This window comes from Mandrillus leucophaeus, unplaced genomic scaffold, assembly GCF_000951045.1.
Source record: "Mandrillus leucophaeus isolate KB7577 unplaced genomic scaffold, Mleu.le_1.0 Scaffold1049, whole genome shotgun sequence".
Classification (NCBI taxonomy): Eukaryota; Metazoa; Chordata; class Mammalia; order Primates; family Cercopithecidae; genus Mandrillus; species Mandrillus leucophaeus.
Window position 1 is genome coordinate 447,072 of NW_012098643.1, and position 9,340 is coordinate 456,411.

At 41.1% G+C, this 9,340-nt stretch overlaps 1 protein-coding gene across 1 annotated transcript in view; it reads right to left on the reverse strand.

The window, feature by feature from the left end:
* LOC105540376 (late cornified envelope protein 2D) overlaps nt 1–1,581 on the reverse strand; it is a 4,584-nt gene extending 3,003 nt beyond the window's left edge. Inside the window, exon 1 of the mRNA XM_011980972.1 lies at nt 1,480–1,581. The gene's annotated coding sequence lies outside the window, so the exon portion shown is untranslated. The remainder of the gene's footprint in view (nt 1–1,479) is intronic.
* Between the last annotated feature and the right edge of the window lie 7,759 nt (nt 1,582–9,340).

Consider the following 9,340-nt stretch of genomic DNA (forward strand, 5'->3'; position numbering starts at 1 on the left):
CTGTATCTCCTTTTATATTTATGCCTGTCCTCTAAGAAATATCAGCATCTTCCAGGAGCTTTAGCGGGTTGGGAGAAATTGGGAAATTACTGCCAATGGATACAGGTTTTCTTTGTGGCGTAATGAAAATGTTCTAAAATGGTGGTGGTGATTGTCCAACTCTATGAATATACTGAAAACCACTGAATTTACACTTTAAACAAATGAACTATGTAATATGTGAATTATGTCTCAATAAAGATGTTAAAATTAAAATTGAAAAAGATCGATATTCACACCTCTGATTAAAACAGAAAAACAGACTGTGCCTTCACATTGCTTAATGCCTACTTAGTGGGGGAGGGGAGGATGCAGAGAAAGCCCAGTTTCCCATTGTCAGTTTCTAACGGAGGGATTCTATTCTAGTTATCCAGTCCTATTATCAGATCTGATTCCTGCTCTCAGACAGCTTTTACCTGAATGATAAAGTAAGTCAACAGTGTGACCAGAGCAGTGTATTCAAAAGGCATTCCTTGAAAGCCTACAACATTCTTGGAGCATGTATGTCCAGACACAGGGATATAGAGGTGAATAATAAGTAGCCCATGACCTCAAGGACTGCAGAATTTAGTGGCCTTTTTGAAGATGACTGTAGACAAATGGGCACCAAAGGAGATGATGTCTGGGGACTGAACCTCCTGAGTCACTATTTCCCAATGTGATTAGAACATGTTAGTTCATTCCACTGTCTTCATGGTGATATCACCCTCAGCTTCCTCATACTCTTTGACAAAGATACTTGTAACAATGTTGTAAGTAAGGATGTGGGGGAGGCAAGCTTGTGTGTGTGTGTGTGTGTGTGTGTGTGTGTGCGCGCGTGCGCGCACTGTATGTGTGTATGCTGTATTTATATAAAAATGTAGGTGAAATGAACATGCACATACATGAGCATCTGGATTGAATGGTTGAGTAAGCGATGGAAGAACTAATGGGATCTGATCCCCTGGGAAACCAGAATTGGGAGATAAGCAGCTCTTTAATACGTCGCCTTTGTCCCTTTGTATCTGAGAAAATGTTGAGAATTGGTTCAGAAGTCAGTGAAGAGACACCTGCCTGCATGTATTCTTGCTTCTGTTTCCACAGTCCTCACACCATCATAGGTGATCCCTCTGAGCCAGGAGACCCCATGTCACATTGTGCATATTCCCTCAGGGACCAGCCAAACACTTAATTGTCTCGTGAATGTTGGCAGGATCAAGGCATGATTGCGGGACCACATGAATGAGTACGTAGGTGACATGAGAAGAATGACCCGGGATTGATTCCAGACATTTCATCTGAAGTTCACCTCATCTGAAAAGTCAGTCTCCTGAAAGCTGGTATTTCCAACTAGCTCCTTGAATTGTCTCTCTGGGAGCTTAAACTCCACATATTCCGGAAAATTATCCCCCACCAAATGCTGGAACTTTATTTTAGCCACAGTACAATAAAAAGTCTTACCATGTCCCTTGAAGTATCTCACCTTATTTAATAGATTCACTAACCCAAATTTTCCCTTTACTATATCTTTGTAGCCCTTTTCATCTTCATGTCAATACTGTCTGGCAGTGTCTGATTTTGGCCCAGTTTCCACTCCTGAAAGGGTATGTGTGGAGATAAAGGTTTATTGAATTGTAATTTCCAAAAAGTTAAAAGCATGACTCATATAAATATATAGCAGGCATATAGTAAAGATTTGTTTCACTCGTTAATAAGAGAATCCGCATGATGGTAACGCTGGTTCAAAGAATAGGAAAGACCAAAGTATATACATTCAGTGAAAAAAATTCTGGAACAAGATTGCAAATTTAGATACAAAACTGGTTAAAGTTTTCAAAGGCAATGAAACAATTAGTTTACATTTTCTAGAGCACACAAAATGATTTTCAACTTATAAATCTTCTATAAGTTAAATCTAGCTTTATAGTGTCTGGGCCTTAATCAATACCAAATATATTAAATAAAATCATACCACCATTTTTAAAAAAAACCTAGAGAGTCATATAAACCTTAGGCAAGGTTGTTAGTTACTAGGAAGAAGTAAAACTTTAAAAGACTAATCAGAAATCAGTTTTTTGCTTAATTTTAAGTTTTGGATAAGTTTAACCCCCAATTTCCTAACAAGAGACGGTTCTGCAGAAAATTGGGACTTCAAAACCCAGGTCCAGAATAACTTCTTGCTGAAGTCATATTGGTTGATATGACATCAGAGGGGCATGGATTCCAGGCAGAGAGTTGCTAGAGAATTCACGTGTCGTGGTCCTGCTAGAGTGGGGGACTCACTTCAGATCTTGGTATTAGCATAGCTGATAAGAGATGTCCTAACACTGTCCCACATCTGTTTTGCCTCATCTGGGACCTGCCATTTTCCTTGGTTACCAGGGTGAGTTTACCCCTGGGAGCCATCAAACTGGCTCTCAGTAGAACCATATGGGAGTCTAAAGAGTAACACTGGGAGTGTGGAATATGAAAGGAGAAGAGGGCCCAGCGATAAAGAGGAGCACAGCAGAGGGGTATTCTGGGCAAAGCAAGAATTGGCCTGTCTGGTTTGTACATACATGTTTATATGACCTAAAAAGGATGGATTTTATACTTATCTTAATTCATCAATTCCATGATACACTCTTCTTACCTTTGTTAACAGCCCTTAAATCAGCATATAACATATGACTGGTGGTATGTAATAGTTGAATTTGCAACATTTTTTAAATTTTTTGTGGTGCATGAAATAAGGGTGCCCCTTACAGCTGATAGCCTCTTTATGCTCATGAAATACAGTAGGTAGGAAATGGGTATGTAGATATGAAATGGAATGATGAGAGACAGAAATTGACATTGATTTAGCATTAGTTCTGTTTTCAGAAATGTCACTTTTAACACTTTTAACTTGGGGTTATATGTTTCTTCATAGGTACTATTAGATACTAATGTATTTTATAAACAGTCTGCCAGCACACCATGAATAGGTTTAAAAGGGCAAAATTGTGCCCATGTTGGCTCTAATTTATCTGACTTATTATTCAATTCATTTTCAAACTCAGAAACCTTACCAAAACACCACCGGTAATGCCAATGTCTTTAAAGGACCCTCCACAGTGCCGCTCCAGTGCACAGCCCATGTTCAACTCCAGTTCTTCTTGTGTGGCTGATCCTGCATGGGAAGCAGCTCCAGCTTCATCAGCTCCCAGAGCTCCAGCTACTGTGCAGTGTCAGCAGCCTTGTCTGTGCTGTGTTGACTATACCTCTGTGAAACCAAAGTGCAAAGGCCAAGGGCCTCCCCAGTCACATGCTGCACTCCCTCTCTTCAGTCCTCCTAACACCACAGCCTTGCTGAGACTCCTGGGGTTGCCAGGTGGAAGATTCTGTTTTCCCAATATTCTCCAAAGGTCTGTCCAGAAATTTGCCTTTATCCTAAGTGAAAATAAAACCGTAATTTCATGTTCCTAGTGTGTCCTGGTCACTGTTGACCCTCTGCAGTCTCTTGGATCGTGTCTCTAATGACTTCCATGTATCCTCTCAGTCTCTGTGATGGTTAATTTTGCCTAGGCTATTCTATGGTATCCAGTTGTTGATGAAACACCAGTCCAGATGTTGCTTTGTACATATTTAATTGGTAGACTGAGTAGGCTGATTATCTTTCCTAATGTGAGCCTCATCCAATCAGCAGAAGCCTTTAATAGCAGAGACTGAGGTTTCCAAAGAAGAAATTATCATCAACACTGCCATATAGAAACTCTGCCTGTTTCCAGACTACTGCCTTGCAGAATTTAGACTCAAGGCTGCAACATCAACTGTTACCTGAATTTCCAGCCTGCAGGCCTGCATGATCACCGCAATCATCACGCGATGACTGTGGGGTCTGGCAAGATTTCAGACTTGCCAGCCCCACAGTCATCACATTAGCCAATTTCCTAAAATAAATTTCTCCCTCTGTCTCTTCTATTTCTCTGGAAATCCCTAACTAATACAGTTCTCCTTCCCTGCCTCCATATGTATATATACATATATACACACACGTCTGTACAAATGATAAAAATAACAGAATGTAATATATTAACTGAAGCTTATTGACCACCTGTTTTGTTCTAGCTCTTATTTGTTTTATACACATTATCTCATTTAATCCTCATACCGATCCTGTGATGTAGGTAGTATTAATATCCCCACTATACTAATGAGAAAACAAAGGCTCCTAGATCTAAGCAAATAGCCCAACTTCACATAGCTGGGAATAAAGTTCAGAAAATTTAACCAAAAAAAATTTTGAGAACTTTAGTATAATGTCAACAGGTTTCTGAGAACAAATTTACACACAGCTTAGATACAGTACCATACACACACACACACACACACACACACACATACACACACACACATACACACAATGTCAGGCCATCTGTCTGGCCCAGATAGCCAATTATTTTGTTTGGTGGGATGAATCTTCCAGATTATTTATAACTATGCTTTCTAAATCTCTCTCCCTGTCCCTGGCAAACAAGTCCCTGGCAAACTCATTGTCCACATAACCTCTCTTTTATGCAATATCTATGCACTTACTTCCCAGTCAGAACAAAGACAGCACTTATCGTTTTTCATGACCCAGACAGCACTATTTATAGGCTATCATGGGATAAAACTATGTTAATTACGTATGATCACTACACACACACACAGCAGTGCCCACACTGCCTATGCTCGTTTGTATCCAGTATTTATATCATTTTAATCACTAGAATTAGAAAAATTGTAGTGTTATATGAGTAGGTTACATTAATTAAAAATTATAATTGCAATCACTGCCTATCCATGCCTTGGGATTCCCTGGAGCAAGGAACTATTTCCAAAGATTCAGTACTGAGCAAAATTAGGTAAACATTAAGCAGCTTTATAAGAGTAAATGGGAGAAGGATATGAACAGGTGAATTAAAAGAACAGAACATCACTAAAGAGAAAAAAATATGGAGGATTTTCTTGGACTGTCTTCCATTAGTAAGTTCAAGATTCAGAATTCAAAAATCACTCTCACATGCACTCAGCAAGTATTGTTGACTACGTGGCAAACTCTGGTGATACAGCGTGATATGAAAGGAATATAATCTCTGCCCATTGTGACTATATTCTTCAGAAAGGACAGAGGGACATGGGTGAAGAGAAGGGTATGAGAAATCGAGATTTCTTTTGTGCAGTATGGGAACTAGCCCAGAAACATTAGTATATCAGGCAAGAAAATTAGGGGATAGCTGCTTTAAGTCTAGCTTGTTGAGAAGATCTCACCATAAGCTGTTTGAATTTCATGCGTGGTAAATAATGCAGGCCTTTCCAGTTTAACTCCAGAGAACTGGTTCAGACCACAGACTAAGTAGCTATATAACCTAGAGCTAGATTCTGAGTACCAGGTGCTTGTCTTATAACCTTAGAAATGTTCTCAAAGTTGTCTGTGCCTCTGTTTTCTCATCTATGAAGTGTGGAAAATAACTGTAATGACCTAATAGCAATATTGTGTGAATTAATTGATCCTTTGGTTGAGTTACACATAAAACATTTATGAGAGTACATATCTTATAACAAGTACAAAAGTTTAGAATTACCTAATTCTACAATTACTGTACAGAGTTCTGAATTAGGTGTGCAGCTGCAGCAATGCAACCAGCATGGGAGTTGACTAGGATTGAAATCTGACCTAGCAAGCCCAAAGAGCAACCATGAAATGGTAACACGGAGAATGTCTTTCTGAATATTAATAGTTTTGCCAATTAATTAGAAGCAGAGGGAGAATTGTTTAGAAAAAGAAAAGTATCCTTATTCTAGGTTTACACATGTGGTCTACTGCTGAATTCACTCTGAGCGTAACTCCTGTTGAGATATCCTGAAAACTGAGCTAGTAACAGGCTCCCTCCCAAGAGCCTGCCAATATGCTCATTCCGCAGTCTCAAGTTTTTCTTAGCACTGGAGATACTGTTGGTCCTGCTCCGGGAGCAGCTGCTCCTAGAGTTGGCACAGGCACCACAGAGCCAGCTGACTTTAACTGCAGAGCTGCTGCAGCAGCAGCGACAGAGCCTGGGAGTCTGTGAGAGAGCAGCGCCGCAGCTCTAGGGCACTGCTGTGAATCTCAGAGGGTCCGAGTTGAAATAACCACCCACTCAAGAATCCATCCTGGCCCACAATTCCTTTTCTACTCTTCCCTCTTCTTGGGCTGACCCTCTGGGGACACAAGAGGGTGACCAGGTAGAATTTTCACTTGATGTGAAGGTGAAAGTGCTCTCTGGGTATTCTGGCCCAGGTGACAATCCATCCACCTTCTCCTTTTCACAATGTGTTCTGGTTACCGTTGACTCTCTTCACTTGGGTCATATTTCAGATAACCCAACTCAGAGTTAATCATCTGTCACCCTCCAATTCTGGATATCTTTGAAAGAGATGCAGCCATAACACCAAATACGTTTTCTTCTTGCACACTTCTTCTCAGAGTCTCACCCTCTTTCTGCCCCTGAGAGATGATCCAGACCCCTGGTCCTTGGCCCACAGCTGGATGATTGATTGGTTAGAGGTGGGGAGACAGGCAGAAGTAACTCTGAGCCTACGCAAGGCATCCATAAGCCAGGTCTTGTGTCTCCAGGGAGCTCCCCACAACACTCCAGAACTCAGCTGCAAGCAGTGAATTCCCCTGCCTAATCAACCTTCCACACAGGCTTGCCTCAGTGCATACAGTAGAGCTCATGGAGGTGAACTGTGGGTGGGACACTCCTGAATGCTTGTGTTAAGAGGTAAGTGAAGTGTAACCACAGAGTCTGTGTCACTATTTCTGGATAACCAGCAATCCAGCTGTCTTTACTCAGCAGGTCAAACTGTATAGAAAACTACTTAATTGGATGGTTCCCAATATACATGTCCCCTTCATTCTTAACTTGTATCTTTAAATTTTGGCCAGAACCAAACTATGTCCAGATATCAAAATTTACATTTTTCCATTCCCCTTGTATGCACAAGCAACCAGTGAGATTTAGGAAATTGTTGGGACTTTAGGAAAGCTCAGGTATGAGACTTTACTGGGGTCAGGGCCTTTTACCCACCCATTCTCCTTCTTCCTACTTGAAGCACAGCCTTGCAGATCAGAGCTCCATCATGCACCCTGATATCACCAACTGCCTCCCAGGAAACAACTGCTAACAATGAATTGACAAGACAGAGGGGTATCCATCTCTGAAGACTCCAGGGAACCACCATTCCAGCCATGGACTACTGACCTCTGACTTCATCATATATGAGTGGAAATAGCCTGCTTTCCTTTTTAAATTGCTATGATTTTGTGTTCCTCTGATAGCATCAGAACATAATTTCTAACACACCTGCACACATGCCAAACACAAGGTAAGATGCAACTAAAAACAAATGTTAGACTGGATAAAGAAAATGAGGCAGATATACACCATGTAATACTATGCAGCCATAAAAAAGGATGAGTTCGTGTCCTTTGGGGGTACGTGGATGAATCTGGAAACCATTATTCTCAGCAAACTAACACAGGAACAGAAAACCAAACACTGCAGACGCCAGGTGTCTCATAAGTGGGAGTTGAAAAATGAAAACACGTGGACACATGTAGGGGAACATCACACACCGGGGCCTGTCAGTGGGTAGGGGGCTAGGGGAGGGATAGCATTAGCAGAAATACCTAATGTACTTGACAGGTTGATGGGTGCAGCAAACCACCATGGCACATGTATACCTATGTAACAAACCTGCATGTTCTGCACATGTATCCCAGAACTTAAAGTATAATTAAAAAAAAAAAAAAAACAGTTAGATGGGAAATTATTCTGTGTATGGAGGGTTAGATAGAGAAAGGAAGTTGCTCACCATGAAAGGAACACATGGAGGCCCAGATAGCAGGCCCAGTGGGGAAGGGAATGGCCGGTAGGTTGCTCTTACTTAAGGCAGAGGTCCCTGAAAGCAGACCCAGTGTCCACCTCTCTGTAGGCCAGTCTTCAACTGCCCCAGGCAACTTTAGGTCCCCTGCTTGGCATTCCATTTTGTACTGTTTGGTTTTTTCGTTTGTTTTGCTGCTCACATGTAAACACTAAGGACAGGGGAAAACTTCTTAACCGGCTCAAGGAACCCTGAAGCTATAAAAGCAAAGAAAGTCATATTTGAGTATATAAAAACTAAAAACGTTTCCATAGCAAAAGCTATTATAAACAGATTCAATTAAATCTGATGATTAACTGTTTTAATAAAGACAGATCAAGGTTAATATCTTTGATGTATCAAGAGCTCTTGGAAATTGAAAAGAAAATTTAAAATCATATTATAAATTTTGTAGAAATGGCCAATGTACATATTTTTAGAAGCTCAAAATTACTACTGGTCAGGGACTTGAAAATTCAGTTAATAATGAGACTGGCAAAAATAATGAATAGCATCAAGTCAAATAAACTGACTCAGTGCAGAGGGTGATTTAAAATGCATAGAGTACAGAATCTCAGACTGGTTAAACAGTTGGGTGTTTGTCTTAGCAGCAGTAAGGATGAGGAGGGAGATGAACATCTTAATAAGAGACTCCATCTCTGTCAGATTCTCTCTGCACTGAATCCATCATCTTCATGTAGACACCTGTCAGCCTGAACCTAAGAAGCACTAGTCCTTATTTCCCCCTGCTGTGTCGCTTCTCCCTTAACACTGAGAGGAAGAGATGCCAGGTGTCTGAGGGAGCAAGTCAAAAGGCGGATTTTAAGCAGAGTCACCCTCCCAGGACGGAAGTTCACTGACCATGGGCTGTACTTTGCAGGAGGAGAGGTCTCAACATTCGTTTCAAGCATTTTATTCAACTATTGATCCTAATAGCAGGGAAGTTTTGCTTCATAGAGGTGTGTTCTTCTCACTAGAGAAGAACAAGTCAACAGAGGTTCCCAACCTTCCCAATGTCTGGAATAGACAGGGAGTTAGAACATGTGTCTGGCTTAGTGGAGAGAAAGGCAAAGCTGCCATAACCAGATGTGACCCTCTAGGATCTCCATCTATCCTCCAGTTGGGGTAATCAGTTCCTCGGAGCAGCCTTTCATGTATCAGCTACTCATGTCCTGTCCTTGCCTCATGAAGAGAATTTCTCTGAGGCTCTGACCTTTGGAAGACATTAGAAATCTCAGAAGGGAAGAGAATGACCAAGATATTTAGCGAGTCAGAAATCAGAGCTTTATTATAATATGAAGCAAAAGAGGAAGAGAAGGCTTCCATTTGGGGTGCTCCATCAAGCACGAAGTTCTTCCAGGGAAGCCCCATGAGTCTCTGCGGTCTCTGACGACCCATGAAAGGAATGAGAGGAAGT